The sequence below is a fragment of the Coturnix japonica genome, chromosome 12 (assembly GCF_001577835.2).
Source record: "Coturnix japonica isolate 7356 chromosome 12, Coturnix japonica 2.1, whole genome shotgun sequence".
NCBI lineage: Eukaryota > Metazoa > Chordata > Aves > Galliformes > Phasianidae > Coturnix > Coturnix japonica.
In genome coordinates, this window is record NC_029527.1 from 15690030 (window position 1) to 15708071 (window position 18042).

General features: G+C 44.6%; 1 long non-coding RNA gene across 2 annotated transcripts in view; it reads right to left on the minus strand.

The window, feature by feature from the left end:
• Positions 1–17721, minus strand: part of LOC107319992 — a 30144-nt gene extending 12423 nt beyond the window's left edge. For both annotated transcript variants that reach the window (XR_004308845.1, XR_004308844.1), the window contains exons 1-2: positions 17666–17721; positions 17367–17485 (exon numbers count right to left, since the gene is read on the minus strand). This is a non-coding gene — a long non-coding RNA (uncharacterized LOC107319992). The remainder of the gene's footprint in view (positions 1–17366; positions 17486–17665) is intronic.
• Positions 17722–18042: the final 321 nt, after the last annotated feature.

Genomic DNA, 18042 nt, shown 5'->3' on the forward strand with positions numbered 1-18042 from the left:
CATCACCAAGCACCTAATCTCTTTTTCCTGCACCTCTCCATACATACCTCCAAACCTCTGAACTGCCATTGCACACAACAGCCTCATTCACTTCAGAACATCCACACATACCTGCTATTACAGACCTCAAACCAAGGGCTTCAACTGCCACCACAGCAAAGTAATTAAGCTGGTGAAGCCATCAGTGACTTGAAGTGCTCTTTCATTAACAAAAAGAGTGCAATTATTTTTCTGCCACCTTCCCTTAGTCCATTAGTCTGACACACAGGAGCTGATTTCTCAGGCTGCTCTCTGCCCCTCAAAGTACATCCATGGACCTGGAAATCCTCCTCCACACAGCTCTGCACACTGCAGCAGGGAAATGAGCAAGTCCAAGCCCAGCAAACATCCCAACAAATGAGCTGTCTTTGAAATTACTGACTGATACAGATGAAATTACAAAGTAATTAATGATTCTAATCGAAGAAAAATTGGCCAATGGTTTATTGCATGGTATCATTAAGGCTGGAATAACCACTAAGTTCATCTGGACCAACCACCAACCCACACCTGCAGCAACTCCTGACTGTGTCACTCAGTGATACCCACCCTTCTCTTCAACACCTCCATGGATGGTGACTCCACAGCCACCCCGGGATTTGCAGATTTGCTCTAACAAGCAGAGGCACAGAGGGGGATGGAAACACAAATTAATATACTTTTCATTAAAAGGGGAGAAGGTACAACTCCCATTGACTTCCAGAGACCTTCTCAGAGCAGCCTGCAATACCCAGCACGCTGCACACAAGGCTGCCTCTCACTGAGCCACTCCATCTCGCTGCTCACCCACCCGTTCTGAAGCTGCGTTTAAAATATTCTCATGCTTTCCAATAATAAATGCTTACAAGTTCTACTGCTGTTATTGGCATAGCTATTATCTTCCACTATGCAGCACGACACGCTTCATAATTTCATGAGCCTATCATTAGGGTATTAGGTAGCTGCTTTTTTTTTTTTTTTTTTTTTACATCATTAGAAGATAATAGAATAGGACTGGCAGCCCAGAACGTGACTGCCCCATAAGACAGCCATGATCAAGCTGTAACAGCTCAAGCGGGGACACAGTCTAGATGGGACCGGTCTGTAACTGGGACAGCCAGAAACAAAGACCGAACTGAAACAAGGATGCGTGATTTCTGACATTTATAAATGCCAAGCCACAGCATCCTTGTACATTGTCAGTACTGAGTTTGCTAAAAGCCTTACAAGAGGTACAACAGCAGCAAAGAACAGAAACACAAGTAATTAGATTAGACAGTGAAATCCATTTGAGATTAATTGGTAAGTAATCAACCTAACCAAGTTTATGATCCTTGAACTAAGAGCAATACAAAGGTACAGAGTCAACAATTAGGTGGCAACAGCTGATAAGCAAACACTTCTGCAGCACAAACAAAACCCTCTTTCTTTTGCTGGGGGCAAAGGCAGCGATAGACAGTTTGGAAAGTGACAAGTGCACTTTCTCTTGAATGGCTCTAAAACATTAAATTAAATAACCCCTTTGCACCTGGTGTAACCTTTGGTAATTGTTAGGAGGAAAAAAAAAATGCAATGCTTTTCTACTGGAGTGTAGCACATATTATAACTTATATTGGGGCAATGCAGCAGTAGGAGGAACATCCTGTCATAAGACTCGCAATTTCTTGTAATGACTGATTTGGGGGCACAGAATCTCAAATCTGAAAGAAGCCATTCGAAATTACACAGTGGATGTCTTCCACTTGTACTTTAAGGGCCCCATCTGCATTTCCCTTACCCAAAGCTGAGCAAGGAACCCCTCTGAATTCTTCTGAGAGCTCAGCCAGGCCCTGGTGCGGATCTGCTCAAGCATCTCCAAGGCAGATTTGCACACCCGCCCCATTATTGGTCTGACAGATGTAGGAACTGCCTACTTGCTCCTCCCCAATGCCACAGTTTCCATATCCAACTACCAAGCTGTAAGAACGAAACACTTTAACTTATCAAGCAATTCTTTAAGATCACCACCATTTTCTGCTAGTAGTACGTGGGTCTTCACCACACTCCCACACTGAAAACCCTCATCCCTCGCAGCACAGGGCGTGAAAAACTTGGAGAACGATTCCTTCTCATTCCTCTCTTCCCTCAGTGCTTATAGGAAAACAGACTGAGACATCTGGCTGGTCCCTACCACTCCTATGCCTTGTCATGGGAGACCATGAGAAGGAACAAATGAAGTCAAAATGCTTAAAATGGGGGAAGCCGCAGGAAAAGCTATGGAAAACTAGAGGCAACCAAAGGAAAGAAATGTCTTAGAGAAGAATGAGGAAAATACATCTTACAGCATCCACGTCCCCAGCACACACCCAGTAAAGTAATACAGTTGATAGTGTAGAGCTTGATGGGAGCAGAAACAGAGCATTCCTTATCACAGACTTGATGCTATTCACACATCATTCATGCTGCACCCCCAAAGAATGGCCACAGAAACCCCTTCCTCAGCCGCTACCTTCAGGCAATGCTTTAAAGGCCGTTCTCACCCCTCATCACCATGAGCAAAGCCAGAGCTCAGCTTTGCCTTTCTCCCCCCCATACACTGCTCTGCCCACAAACCTCTCTTCTCAGCACCACCCCCAACCCTCTGCACTTGGTGTTTTTTCATAAGAATTGTTTTGCAATAACAAAAGCCCACCCTGAGGCCCAATAACTTCTGATCCATGCTATACCCTGGAGGAGGCGATGCATAAAAAAAAACCTCTCCACATTCCACAGCCCCGCGTTGTTGCTCACAGCAGTCCCAAAGTGGCACAGAGGAATTTCACAGCTGAAGAACAGGCACAGGTACATCATCCTGCCAGAGGTGGCCACCTTGCTTCAAGTCTTGTACTTCACCTGAGATTACAGCAAGCTTCTGCACTACTATGCAGTTTTCTTTGCCTTTAAAGGGCAGGCAGCACCCTGGGTTTTCCTCTCCAATCACTCCCACCACAGCCTCAGATCTGCCTCACAATGGGCACCAATGGCCATGCTGCTCAAACTGCTTGAAATCAAGTTAACAGCAAGAAGAGCAGAATTACATTGAATTTAAGGAGGTTAAAACAAATATGCCATCCATGCACGTAACAGTCTGCACCGTGCATGCTGAGGCACTTTGCTGTACATACTCATAAGGAGGATTTGCTGTGAAATTATCAGCATATCCTCATACTAGAAATTCCAACTGAATTCTGGACGAGACAAAGATGACTTAGAATTCAGCTAAACTCGTGCTGATGTCTGACATACCAGCAAGTCACAGAAAAAAAGGATTTAATTGCTGTGCGTGGTACAGTTTTATGACAGAGGGAAACAAACTCCCATCGAGTCTGACTGCTGCCTCTGAAAACTGCATTAGCTTTGTTTGCAGTCATCACATCAAAGCAGATTTGGGTGTTCCCATTCAGATCAGCCCCATAATCAAACGCCCGGAAAACATCTCCTTCCTACTGCACCATTTTGAAGTCATCCCTTCATTTTGCATTAGGGATTCCTTCTCATTTTGAAACATACAGTGTTTGCCTCCTGAAAAACAGTGTTTTCTCCATGCTCTTCACAGTAGCCCAGGAATGACAAAACAACACCTCTCCTGAAATCCTGTATTGATTTGCAGGTATTCACTACTTAAAAACAACGCCTGTGCTCTACATACACAGCAGTTTTGAAGCTGCCAATACTCACAGAAAGCCATTTCCAGCCCCAGAACCAACAGCAACTCCACGTGCTCTCTCCCGTGCTGAAATTGGAGCAGCAGGCAGCGGGAAAGATGCATGAAGGTCACCAGTATGATTTGGTGCAGACGTCACGATTTCACATGTTGTCAATTCATCACTAGAACTCCCTGTGGAGGCACTCAGGGCCAAAGGAGCAGAGCAGCCCTCCTCCCACAGTGCCAGCACAGCCTGCTCCTCTCACACCCTGGAGTCACCCACAGACACTGAGTGCAAACTGGCTTATTCTCTACTTCCAGCAGATGCAGTTATGTTCAAAGATGCTGCCCCACCAGAGACAACAGCAGGTTCAGAACTGACGGAGGAGGCCTTGTGTCAGCCTGTGCTGCTGATCCCAGCGAAGGAGGAAGGGCAGCACCAGTTTTGCCTTCTTGTAATTTTTTTGGTATAACTAATAGTGAAAGAGAACGATGCATCTGTCAGAGGCACAACACAGCACTTGGCCTGTAACCTGCATTTCTAACTCAGAAGCACACACCCACAACGGGAGCTGCTCAGAAGTTTCATGCCACAATTTAGAAGCTTCTGGTGCTCATGAAATATGGAGCTGAATATGACTGCAGTGACTCCGAATCAACAATCTGAGATCACCCTGGTCGCTCTCGTGGCTGCACCCTGCTGCCTACTGACAGTAATGAGACTGTGTGAGGACATTTCTCTGCTCCATCCAGAAGATATGGGGTGACCAACTGCCTGTTTGCATTCACAGTGACTGGAGGTAGCCTAGCTAGCTCACACCATTACTGGCTCACACTAAGGAGACTTAAAATATATGTCATGTGATTATAAAAAGAATAAAAGCAAAAAGAGATTGAGGAAAACAGGGATCTTCTGCAGCATCAGTTAGACACTTACAGCCTACACCAGCAGACAGCCACGTATGTGGGAGATCCCTTACCCACAGTTGGAATCCCAGCAATCAGATTCCATCTGAGGAACCAATAGGACTAGGTCAGCTAAGAAAGATATCAAAAGAGCGAGACCACATCCCCCAGACTTAAGCAACCTGCTCTAAGTATCAACTCAGTGAAGCTGTGAATAAAGCCCCACAGCTGTGAAGAAGCCAGAAAACCCTCATACAACAACTTATTACCACTGATTGGAATCAGAGCAGATGAGGCTATCAGACTCCTTTTTGCAATGGCAGTACTTTGAGCCAACTGGTAGCGGCCCTAATGGACAAAGAACATAACTGCAATCAAACAGAGCAAAACCCCAAAACGATGCAACGGAGCCTCTCCTGTTGGGTGGCATTCCGGACCGTGAGAGATGCTCTCGGCACAGGTTGGCACCAAGAGGAGCCATTTCTCTCAGCTCTTCTCTGCTTGCTGTGAAAAATAATGATCTGTTGATCTCGGTTTGTCATTCAGACTGTTTACCCACTAAGTCAGCATCTGTCTCCTTAGCAGATCTTCTTTTTTGATGTTTGCCAACTGTCAGAACAGAAGAGAAACAATAACTACAAAAAAAACCCAACCCTTCCAGAAATGCTTTTAAAATGGTATTTGTTAGAAAGCCCTGACAATAACATCCATGCCAATTTCAGTACTCGTCCACAATGATACCATGACCACATTCATGTCCACATAAACCAAAAATGAATACTGACTGCCCAGAACACATAACAGCAGCCAGTAGTGAAACAGGCGCAGGGTGAGGGCTGTGTGCTGCTGCTCAGCAGATGAAATTGGTTCATAGGAAGAAATAAATGAACAGAACCATTGGCGATGTCAGATCTCAAAGGCCTTCTCACATTTTGGAAAGCAGAGCCTAAGGTTTCTACGAAAGAAGTGCTGCTGACATGGGAAAGAATGTTCTTCGCTAACCAAAGGACAGCCTGCGCACTCTGAGAACTACGGCTGATTCCCATCCATTTTCCCACCCAAACTCATTCCTTGCTTAATTAATGCAGCCCATTAAGCACTGAAAGCAAAGAGATTGTTGCTATTAATCGGTCAGCATCAGAGATCTCTCCAAAGAGGCTTTTAATTTTACACTGAACTCTTTCAGTGCCTTCTCTCCCAAGTTTGTGATCCCAAATGAAAGGCACCCAGCTGAGGATCACACCACCTGCCCGTGCCAAAGGAAACCTGCAGCAGTTGGCCAAAGCTGTACGAGGAAGGAGAAACAGGCTCCAGTACCACACATACAGCAGGGGACACAGACACCAGACTTAGAGCACCAGCTGACGTGTGTTTTTTGGATAGAGACAGAAAAGTTTGGGGAGCAATTGATTTGGGGGAAGTTGATAAAAGCTGTAAGATGAGCCCACAAGTGATTTCAATGTGGGCTTCCCCGTGCTTTTCTACCCTGTGTCTGGCCCATCCGTAGCGGCACATCAATGCACTTTAATACACTCTGCATGGTGCAGCTGGAGAGGGGAAGGAGCCAGGAAATCTGTGCTCTCCTGGGCAGGCCCTGGCTCTCCAACAAAGCAGAGCAGGGGCTGGTGAGGCCCTGAATCAGCCCTCTGTGCCCAGCTGCCCTCACACACACACTCACACATTCACTCAGCTGCCAGTTACTGAGGCAGCACCAGAGAAAAGTGAAGGGAAGCTTTTATGCTCTTTGCAGTTCAGTCAGTGCCCTGAAAGAGGCAGACAGCGCTCCTGATCCCAAAACGTGGCTTCTGTGTGCAGGGCAGAGATGAATAGCTCAGGAAGCACTTCCACAGCCCAGGCCTGCAAACTGTGGCTGCTGCCAGCACCATCAGCATGCATCTCCAGTCTTAAACACCTCACTTTTGAGCAGGAATCCCAGTTCACTGACAGCCATGGTTAGCCATGCAAGATCACTAAAACCATCCTAAAGACACTGACCACTTATTTAGCTTGAATTTTCAGTTCTGGTAAGAAAATGAAGGTACCAGCTTTGGGAGCAGGTTTATCGTCTGCTCCCAACCATCCACCCCTTCCAGCCACTGCTGTGTCCCAGCAGAAAAAGAGCACACAGAACCTGCTCACTGATTATAGACCTTTGGCTGCTTATGGAGATGCAGAGGGCAGAACAGCACATGGCACCCTACAGCTCCTGCTCCGTGGAAAGCCTAGGGTAGAACATCCCTTAAACGCATAAAAGATGTACAGTCCTCTGTGCCTCATAGCCTGGTCCTGGAGAGAGGTGCTTCCATGCTAGACAGGATGGTTGTGGTTACAAAGGTGAAGGAGTGGGAAGAAAGGAATTATGCAGTTGTAAGAAAACAGAGGAATTTGCCCGCACTGACTCTCCCTTTGCCACTACATTAAAAAAAGGCTTTGTTAGCCAGAAACTACACCTCCACAAGTCCTTTGCTTCTAGATGACCCACAATGAGACACACAGCCACTTGTGTAAGTGCTATTTACAAGCACTGCCATGCTTGTCAAGAGATGAATTTGCATGCTCCAGTCACATAATACCGGTAACAAAAAGATTATACATCCTTGTCAAAGAATGAAGAATGAGTAACTACTGACTGCAGCAGCCACTGATCCCAGAGAACAGCACTAACTCCAGCAGAACCTGCATACATGAACACTGGGCACTGAAGGAAATGAGATGTACGCATGGCCAGCACAAGAGCAGATCCTTACCCACCCTGGCTGTTTTCTGTGTGTCACACTGTGACACATGGGAACCAACTGTATTTTCCAGAACCAGATTTAAATTCATGCCTTATCACCATGCCAGATCCTAAGGGTAACAAGGAATGAAGTAATAGCTGCTGATAATGCTAAGATACCCATCACTGCTAATCATTAAGCCTTACTTTTCCAACCTTTACTGAGGTTTCACTGGTAACTGCCGCCCTGAGCTTGCTGTTGGCTTTTCTTCCCTTTTTCTGCTCTGAGCATTTTTATTTGGAGCACAAGTTTTCATTTGCTCAGAGTGTTATTATTTACAGCAACCAATACCACTATGGAAAGCAAATGGTTACCTCAAGTTTACTCACTGACAAGAAAACTGAAGCAAATTCAACATTCTGGGTTATGCAGACATTGTGAACACTTAACCATATAAGCTGAATAATGTAATTTCTCAGCAATAAAGTACTCATGTGACCAGCTGAGAAAGTCTCTCTCCACTATTTCTGACTCACACTGACTGGAAGATGAGCATGACATCAGCGTGAAGGAGAAAGCGTGTCCAGCATGCTGCACTCTTCGTATGGTTATGGACAAGGATGCCTAGCAAAGCATCCACAAGCATTCTGGAGGCCAGAAAGCCCTACATACAGCTCCTGCCTTCTTCTCCTCTTACTGTAAAGGCACTGGATCCACTTTCATCTTCTATTAACTGGTCAAACTTCTGTTCCATGACACTACAACTCATTCCTCAGACCATAATGCTGTTACACAGCATGAATTTATCACTGCAGTATCCAATAATTGTACATATACTTATGTAGTAGCTACTGACATTTCAGGAAATACTTATTTTCTTACATAAAAATTATTTACTAATCATTTTACCTCAGGCTGGTCGGCCTCATCCCTGCCTGTACATGCCTTCTTGAAACCTCTCTTTAATGCTACACTGAAAAAAAAAAAATCACAGCCCACACTGCTGGCAACCCTAAGATCTCACTGGAAACCATACCTGGTTAACTCATGCAGTGGAGAAAGCTCTTCCCCTGAGAAGTATTTGTTGTGATGATATCACAATGACAATCGTTAAGTTCACCTGGAAAAGCAGCATATACATGTTTTACACATTATGAATTCAATTCATCACTGCATATTAGTGTTTCTCTTTCTAACTAAGAAGTAGCCTCAAGAAATCAGTGAGACTTTCCATTTAATGTTAAGACCATCTTTACCTTGATGGATCAGATGTAATGTTTCTTCACCAGACTGACAACAGGATACACGTGCAATAGACAAAACAGTGGAGGAAAACAAAAAAATAAGACTACAGTTTTATCCACACCTCAAGCATTATTTACTACGTTACATATCTTTCCTTTAGTGTATAGCACTCAGTGCAATAGGGCGCTGGTTCCAGCTGGGATTCTGAGACAGTGAAGGCTTGAAGTGAAGAAGTAAAACCAGGGAAAAAACAGTCTGAAGCAGAGAGAAACACATCCTATTTCTCAGCCATTGCTGCGGCAGCAAGGAAGTTAATAAAGCTGCCAATAAAACTGGCAGCCACACACACACACCCTGACCTGTTATTAGAGGAGCAGAAAATACCAACTTTTCTATAGAATTTTTGAAAGCTCAACAATAGTCCCTGATAAAGTTACATATTTGCTGTATAATTGCATTAGAGAGCCCTGGAGAAAGGTCTTACTTTTGTGCTGTGCTCTATTATGTCCTTAAATAGCCTGCCACAGATCCTGCAGCTGTATTCGGCTCTCCAAGACTTTTCCAAAAGATTGTCCAGAACTGGAAACTTCCACACACATAAAATAAGACAAGCAGACAGCAGGCTCAACGAGTGACCCCCATCAGTTAAAACCTGCGAGCAGTTCCCTGGCAGCAGTCAGTTACACATTTCCAATGAGTGCTCTCCATCACTCCTGGGTCAAACTTCATGTACCAGTGGACTGATGGCTGCTGGCAGAGCTGCTCAATAGCAGCTGGGCTGAATGAGTGTTTTGGGGTATTTTTTAAAATATGTAATTTAAAGAAGTCATGGAAAGAGTACAAACGTTTGGGGTATTTACTTGTTCTGCTTTATTTGGTATGTCTCGTCACATCAGCGTTTGCCATTTTTAGGCTCCAGCTTCCAGAAAACAACAAACTTGTACGGAATGACCTCCCAGCTTTGTGCCTGCAGAGGACCTAGAAATTCACAGGCGTATCCGTTTCATTTATGAAGCATACCAACCATTACACACATCAGAATCAACAAAGAGACACTTCCTCCATACTTCAGAACCTTCTGCCTATCCCTATCTGCTCCAGAGAAGAGAGAGGATACGATCCAGCTGCCAGTGACTGTACCATTGTAAACGAAGATGCAAACTAGGGGATGTGCTTAATGAGGAGCAGTGCAACCTGCCCTTGTTGCAGCATGAGATGGACACAGGCAGTGGTGGGTGTTGGGACTGCATCCTGCAGTGCAGCCACTCAATGAGGTTGGGCTCAGCCAACACACTACAGATAGGACTTGTGCTTCCTGCACTCACAGGGTGCATTGGGTGGGGAACCAAAGGACAACCAGGAGCTGCTGAGCACCAGCAGAGCCTGGGATTGAGCACTTAACAGCTCCTCGACCATGTGCTTCCAACCAGCCTCTCAGCTCAGCAGGACCAGCACAGGTTCACTACCACACACTGATTAGTGCTGCTTCTAAAGCAAGCAGACAAGGTCACAGCGTTTCTTTATTCATGCAGTTCTGACTTCTCAGACAAGCAGCAAGGCCCAATAAATGCATTTTTCCAGCATCCCGCTTCAAGCAGCCCCAAGGCATACAGCAGAGAACAGAAATTTGCCTAATTAAAGACCACTTTCTGAAAAATTTAGCCCTTCCTGCCTTGCTCAAGGTCATACACTAAGTGGCTACAGAACAAACAGCTCTGCGAAGCTGCAGCAGCACAAGGAGCACAAACCTCATGTAAGGGCAGCACCAGCCCTGGTGCTCAGCATTGTTAGAATGAGGTTTTGTTTTCAAGCAAGGCTGAGTGAGGAAGCAAAAGGAAATGGCAACGGAACAAGATTTTTCAATGGTTATTTTTGTTCTTAATTAGACCATTTTCTAAGAAAAAGGTTGATAGGGAATATGAAGCCAAATTGTTTCTAAATCTAATTCTTGTGGTTCTGCTGGACTGCTTGCATGGATTCTAAGGTTAAATCAGCAGACTGCAGGTTTTCCTTTGGCACACTATTCTTATTAAGCATGGAAATTAATATTAAGCAGAGCCCCAAACATCTGAAACACATCCAAAATCATTTTCTTAAGTCATACTGAACAATGGTCAAATCAGCACCATCAGCTGGCAAACAGGGAGGAGGTCACCAGCATTCACAGGATTTTAGACTTCATAACTCCTGCTTGTTTTAACAATAAAAGTAATAGAAGAGAATGAAAGTACCATTATATTTTCTTCAACAGCATTAAGGCACTGTTGAAAATTCCTCTTTTTCTGCCTATTAGAATATACTTCTTAACAGTATTTCACCCAAAACATACGACTGTTTCACTGCTTATTTCCTACCTTGTTTTTCTGAATCCATCACTCAGCACGAAACAACTGGTCCAGCAAGCACCGAATCCTACATCCTCATGGTGTTCTATTTAAACTGTTCTTCTGACAGTTAACATACTATGAACCCACGCTCAAAATAAAGCATATCAGTGACCGGAGAGTACCAGATAAGGTGAAGAAGGAAAAAATGTTCTGAACACAATGGGCCACCAGAGAAAAATGAATCAGTATCGTTACTTTAAGTTATCTGGGAACTGAAATAAAATCCACTTTGCTGTTAATTACTGATTTAATTGATATTAATATTCCTGTGGGCTCAGTCTTTAAAATACACCAAATCCTGCAAGAATCATCACAAAGTCATCAAGGATTTGCTGCTGATTTACAGTTATTCTCAAACAGAATTTGCTGTGCTGCTGTCCTTAGGAATACTGATGCAAGGAAGGGATGCACAAATCCCACTGTAGCAACAAATAACTGTTCAGAATGCATTCATGCCGAGACAGTCACAGCAAGACAACGTGTTGCATGAAATCTGTCATGATTGCAATTGAACCCACAGAATGACCTCCAACAGCCCACAGGTGTAAAGAACCAGTTTCATTTCTGGAAGTGGGAGCCCATTTTGTGCTCCTACTCAAAATTCTGCTGACAGGAAGCCCACATCCTACCTGCAGGATCTCCAGTCCATAGGCATGTGCCATACACAACAGAGCACATACACAGCACTGAATTATCCTGACTCAGGCAATGAAAATCAGTGGGAGCAATGACTGAACAGGTTGTTCCACATTTTGGTTACCTCATCTATACATTTCTCTTCACAGAGCATGAAATTTTAACAAAGGGATGAACTGAAGATTTATGAATCCAATACTTCTACTGAAGATACTAGGCTCTTCATCTGCAGATTCAGTCAGTCCCTGCAAACTTACAGTAAGCAAATAGTCACAGCAATAAGCGCAGTCTCAGTTCTACTATGATTCCTAGAATCAATGAGCTACAATGCAAACATTTGCCCACCAGCATGAGAAGCAGCAGCCCTGCCTGCACTGCTGGTGATCATGACTAATAAAGACCTGCCATGGGAACGGAGAGCACGGAATGGGAATGACTGCCACGCAGCCTTGTTCCATTTGTTTCCATTTTCAAGTAATAACACAATATAAAATCCTGTATTGTTGTTAGCTGTCAGAACAGGTGGTGTAAGAAGAAAAATTATTTGAGAACTGATTGCTATGAAAGCACGCTCCCAATCTGCAGCATTCTTCACTTTGTTCTAATGGAACATGGAATTAGCTGACTGAGTAAACTGTGCTGCTTTGTCACTGGTGTTTCCTGCTACCTACTCATGTGCAGAGCACACTGATCCTGACACTCAGGTTTATCACAAGCCCTGATGACACACCGGTGGTGACACACTAGAACAGGTTGCCCAAGGAGGCTGTGGATGCCCCATCCCTGCAGGCATTCAAGGCCAGGCTGGATGTGGCTCTGGGCAGCCTGGGCTGCTGGTTGGTGACCCTGCACATAGCAGGAACGAGATGATCATTATGGCCCTTTTCAATCCAAGCCATTCTATGACACAATTGCTGCAAAGAAACACACAAAGGCAAAAAACAGCAAAAAGTATTTTTTATGCCTACAGCTACAGGAGACAAGCAACATAGATACAGGGGCGGCTATTTAGATACCAAATAAAGTAAAGTGCAGCCCTAAAATAAGACGGATATAGATTTTGCATGTACACACAGCAACTCAGCATTCAGATGAATTTATTGCAAAGAATACAAGGCATGTTTGTCACTGCTCCTCATTTCCTGCTTCCATCTGTTTAGACCATGCTGAAATCTGCTGTTGTACACTACACTAACTTTTCTCTCTGGGTCTATCTGGTTCTTACCATAAATGTGAGCAATGGAAAGACCAATGATAGGCCTGATGCCTCTGTTTTGTGTACAGACATAGTGCCTTTTCTGCAGTGCTGCAGCATCTAGAGACGAGCAAAACACCCAGCAAAGTTAAAATAGAAATAAAGCAGGAAAGAAAAAAACATACTCCACAACCTGCTCTGAAGGCTGTTATACACTATCAAAGATGAGGCACTTCTCAGCAGAAAAACCCAAATGAAATCTATAATCAACCTCACCAAGGGAAATGTGTAGCATGAAAAGACAGAAGAAGGTGCACAGAAACTGCGCTTTTATCAGGACCTGCCACGGGCAGAAGCTGAATTACACTGGAATGTCAATTGCATAAGCACAACCAATAGTAGCTAGGGCAGTTATTAAATGGCTATCACCATTTTCACTATCACAAATGCAGCAGGGATGTGGATGAGGGCATCCAATCCGTTCAGCACGCAGAATGGGCCACAACCAACCACGGGCCACAACCAACCACGGGCCACAACCAACCACGGGCCACAACCAACCACGGGCCACAACAGAAAAAAAAAACCTCAAAACCAAAGACTTGGTTTGCACTATCAGTGATTATCAATTTTGCTTTACACCTGCAGGAAATCCCAATGTCACTATGTTCCCTTTAAGCCAGCTCTGCTACAGATTAGCCACTGCTCCAGAAGGCCATAGGAAGGGCACCCAGGGGGATCTGTCATCTTTCTTTCTTGGAACCACGAGAGAGTTTTAAGGTTTAAAGCAGTAGTAGGTCAAAATCCCTATTCTAAACTATTCCAGGAGAAACATTTACACATTCTCGCTGCTGAAGAGAAACTATGAAATTTTACAAGGTTTAAATAAAACGAGGCCAGGAGCTAATGCTGAAAGCTGGCATTTCACCAGCTGCCAAGAGCAGATCAATAAATAACCACCTTCAACTACAGCAAGAAAGGCTTAGCAGTATATTATCGGTGACCTGCAGTCCAGGGGAAGGACATGGGCTGTGCTGTACAGGTGTTGGTGCAGGGGGGGCAGTGTTAGTTGTTCCATAGCCAGCCCAGGCAGTCGTCCTGCTGTCCCTGGTGACACCAAGCAGCTGAAAAGTCCCTTGTTCAAAGTGTTACCCTTTTCTGCCTCTGATCACCCTTCCATTTTGTACAGAACCTGCACAGGCTGAGGATGCTTTTAATGTCATCATGTTTTAATGTCTTTAAAAAAAAAATTACCAGGGGAAAGCATTACTACAAAGCAAGGCAAGTGCCTGAGCTTTATTTAGGTGTTATAAAGAGACACTATGCAGAGAGCACTGTAAGTAACAAAACTGCAGTGCCCTTTTTTCCTCCTAAAGTGCAATTTCTGTGAATAGCAGCTTCGGAATTCAAGGATTTCTCATAGAGGAGCTACTTAGTATGTACACAGACCCCTTGCGAGGACAGACAAACAAGTCAGTGAGCTTGGCAGGACCGCTTGGCAGCGGTTGTTGGGCTCAGCACTGCAGCGCTACCACCTGCAGCCGGGCTGTGCTCTGCCTACAGTGCTGCAGGAGCTCCGGGAGCACAGACTGGAGTGGCAGCATCTCCTCGTGTGTCATAGAATCACAGAATGGCTTGGGTTGGAAGGGACCTGCAAGGTCACTGAGCTCTAAGTCCTGCCATGAGCTGGATGTCCCCAGCAGATCAGACTGCCTTGAGCACCCACACTTTCCTGGATGTTAGCATGAGTTGGCAGCATGCAGCAAACAGGAAGGGGACAGCAGCACACAGACAGTAAATCTCTGCTGCGTGTGACCCCAGGCCTCTAGTTACAAGAGAAAACATGTCTCACATTGCAGGCTGCCTTGCCAAAGCATCCCTGGGCTGATAAACAGGGCTGGGACTGATGGTCACAGCAATGTACCTGTAGGTTCAAGAGGAATTTGCTGCTGTTAAACAGAATTACTATTTATAGAGCAATTGGCACCAACTTCTTCTCAATGAATTGGAAAGAGCTCAATTAGGAGAATCTCAAACAACTTCCCATTTTCTCAGCAATTCTGTGACATTAAAATAAACCTCATTTTCTAGGCTTTTAACCAGCAGACTTCCAAAACACACAGTGAAAATAAAACCTTGAAACGGCCATCCTGGCAGCAACAGAGATGTACAGAACAACAAAATGAGACAGCAACCCATCCAAAAAATGGAACACAACTGCAACATTCATGACTGGGAAAGAGCCCAAAAGGACGTGAGCACGCCACTGCTGATGGAGAGCTGGTACCTGCACAGCACAGCCACTCAGTGAACTATTAGCTGCGTTGCTAGGACTTTTGCATGTTAAAACGCAGCAGTGTAGCACTGTAGTGTGCTGTGAGGGTGCTCATGCTGCTGCATACAGCTCCAGAGCTCCAGGTAGAAACATGAGCTGCCCAATACAGGCAATACATCAACACATCATCGACATGAAGTACCTCAAATTCCCAAATGGCTTTTTACCTCAAGCCAAAAATATCAGATTTATCAAGGACAGGACTGGGATTGGAGCATGCAGCTCTATTCTGCACACAGACTCTGCTGTGGCTCTGCAGCTCAATGCTGTGCTTTGTCACAAGCCTTAAAAGCTACAAAGCACATGTGTGCATTTAAAGTAAACGCAATACATCAGCTCCAGAGTGCTGCTTGTTTTCTTTTAGAAGTAGCAGAGACGACATGAGGAAAACACTCTCAAATGCACATTTTAAATAATTACTTTCAGTTTGTAAAAAATAGGATCAGGATTAATGATTTAACCCAGCATGAAAACAGACTATCTTTGGAATGAGTACAAAGCCAAAACACTTGACAGAAATTAATACACAAGCTGGAAACCGGAGTAAACAGCACCAGAAAAATCCTGACATTTATTTACTACAGTTCCAATGGAAAACAAGAGAATTATCTTCCAGTGATCCATAAAACAAGGAATACGTCAAGTGACATACAGCTGAGACTACAGCATGGATTATGGGGCTGCTAAATGCACCGGATAAAGCCATAGAACTGCAGAAAGCAGCATTTGTTTGTTTGTTTCAGTGTGTTACTCTCTGTTTCTTTAATATTATTAAATACATGAGCTCAGAGTCATCTGTGTGACATTGCTGATTCAACTGCCATACAAATAACTGTCATTTGCTCAGTTGTCTATGTTCCTTTCCTACAGAAATCCAAATAGCCAGAGTGTATCAGTTCCTCTCTTGGGGATACCCTTAACCTAAACATGATACCCTGTAAAGGTACCGTGTTTAGGTTAAGAACAGGAGGTGAAGGCTGCACAACCCCACAGCAGCGAGTGGGAGAAAAGCCCACCTCCAGAATAAGCACAAGAAAGGTCAATACTAAATAACTCCTCAATACTATACAGCTCAGCAGCAAACTGACTACAAGAGGACTCCTCATAACAGTCATCTTCAGTTTAATCTTGAGCTTCTCTTAAAAAACATGAAGCAAATACAAAGCTCATATCAAAAGGAGCGATGAATAATAGACTCAATTGAGCAGGAAGGTGAAAGTGAAGTAGGAATAAACATGGCATCAGACTAACAGCCATCAAAAGGCCTCAGCACTCCTTGCTGGAGCCCCAGTGAAGGAGAGGAATGCCTGTGAAGGAAGGCAGCATGCCAGGCAGGGCCTGGGCCAAGCTGGGTGCCTATGGCTGACCTCTTGCCCTTGCAGGTACAAGTGTTAGACCCCACACAAAAAACAGCAACAAAGCACCCCAATGCCAAGAGGAGCTGCTGCAGGTGCTCACACACTCACCAGAAGCACAGAACAGCCAACATGGAGCGCTGGCAGAGCTGGGAGGGCTGCAGCAACACACAGTACAGTAGGGAGATAGAGCACAAACCAACTTTAATTTCATTGCCTCATGAGGCTCAGTTTAAGGCCTAATGTTATCTTAATGCGTTTCCTAGCTCCCATAATTAAATTCAGTAATCCTTAGCCTTAAGGTATCAGCAAATTAAGCTAATTTAAAGTTACTACCTGAGCTTATATCCTTTTTTTTTTTTTTTCTTTTTTCCCCTTCAGCAAAGAAACAAAGTATTGAACCCTCCCTGTGACAAGTAGGTATTTTTGTCTTGCCTTTAACTGCTTGCTCCTTCTCCTCTGTTCTCATTCTGTACTTTAGAGGTTAGCAAGGAGGTTTAATGTATTACCCTGTGGAGATTCAGATGTAGCTGGGTACCTAACAGAGCTACAGAGCAGAGCTTCACTGCAGCCTGGCCACACAGCTGCCCCATGTCCCCACACTGCCATGGTTACACTGCACTCACAGACTCTCACATCTGCTTCACAGCCCCTACTTCTCTGCCGCAGATGCTGCAATAGCTGAGGGTGAACCCTAAGAACCCAGCATGTCAATCACACATCCAAGCACAGCAATCCCGACTGACACCGTGAGCTAAGCAGAATCAGCTGCATCAATCTGCACACCACGGACAAGCACTATTACCAGATAAAAATCTCACAGAAACATGACTAGCTGAGAGAATAAACGCATCCCATTATCTGCAATGAAATCACCTAAATTTCTCCATCACTGCAAAATAACTTACCCAGGTGACAACATTGCAGGCACAGGGCAGCTCCAGGCACATGTGGGCACACTGCTACTCGGGTACCACAAACTGAGGTCCCATGGGGGAGATGCTCAATGCTCCAAGACCTCTTCTTTCTGTAGACAAGAAAAAGGTTGTTAAGTGAGATCTGCAAGGCCCATCCTCAGCATTAATGAAATATCTAGCCATCTATTGGTCCTTAGAAGCAGCAAGATTGCTTCTGATAAATCCTTTCCAACAGCAGGCAATGCTTATGAGGAATAACAGTAATCATCTATAGGAAAAAGTTAACTCACCTGACTGGCATGCAAATTTCAAGCAACAGAACACCCCATCTCAGGAAGGAGCCTTCCCTATTCTAGCCCTTATATGACCCATTAAGGGTCCACCCCTCCCAATCAAATGGGAAGAAGTAGTGAATTGCATGTACCTGTGCTTCCTGGGCCAGCCACCCCCTGCACCAGGTGATCAATCATCAGCTCAGGCTGTGACAGAACAGTCCTCTTACACCATCTAAGTCAAGGCAAACTAAAAATGTAATTCTAAAAACGAAAATAAGCTTTTTGAGGCCACACTTCCATCGATTTTCATATCTCATGGTTTATGGTAAAGCTTTTCATTAATGTACCACTTCCAAAGTGGGTTTGCTCACAAAACACTTGCAAGATGCAGC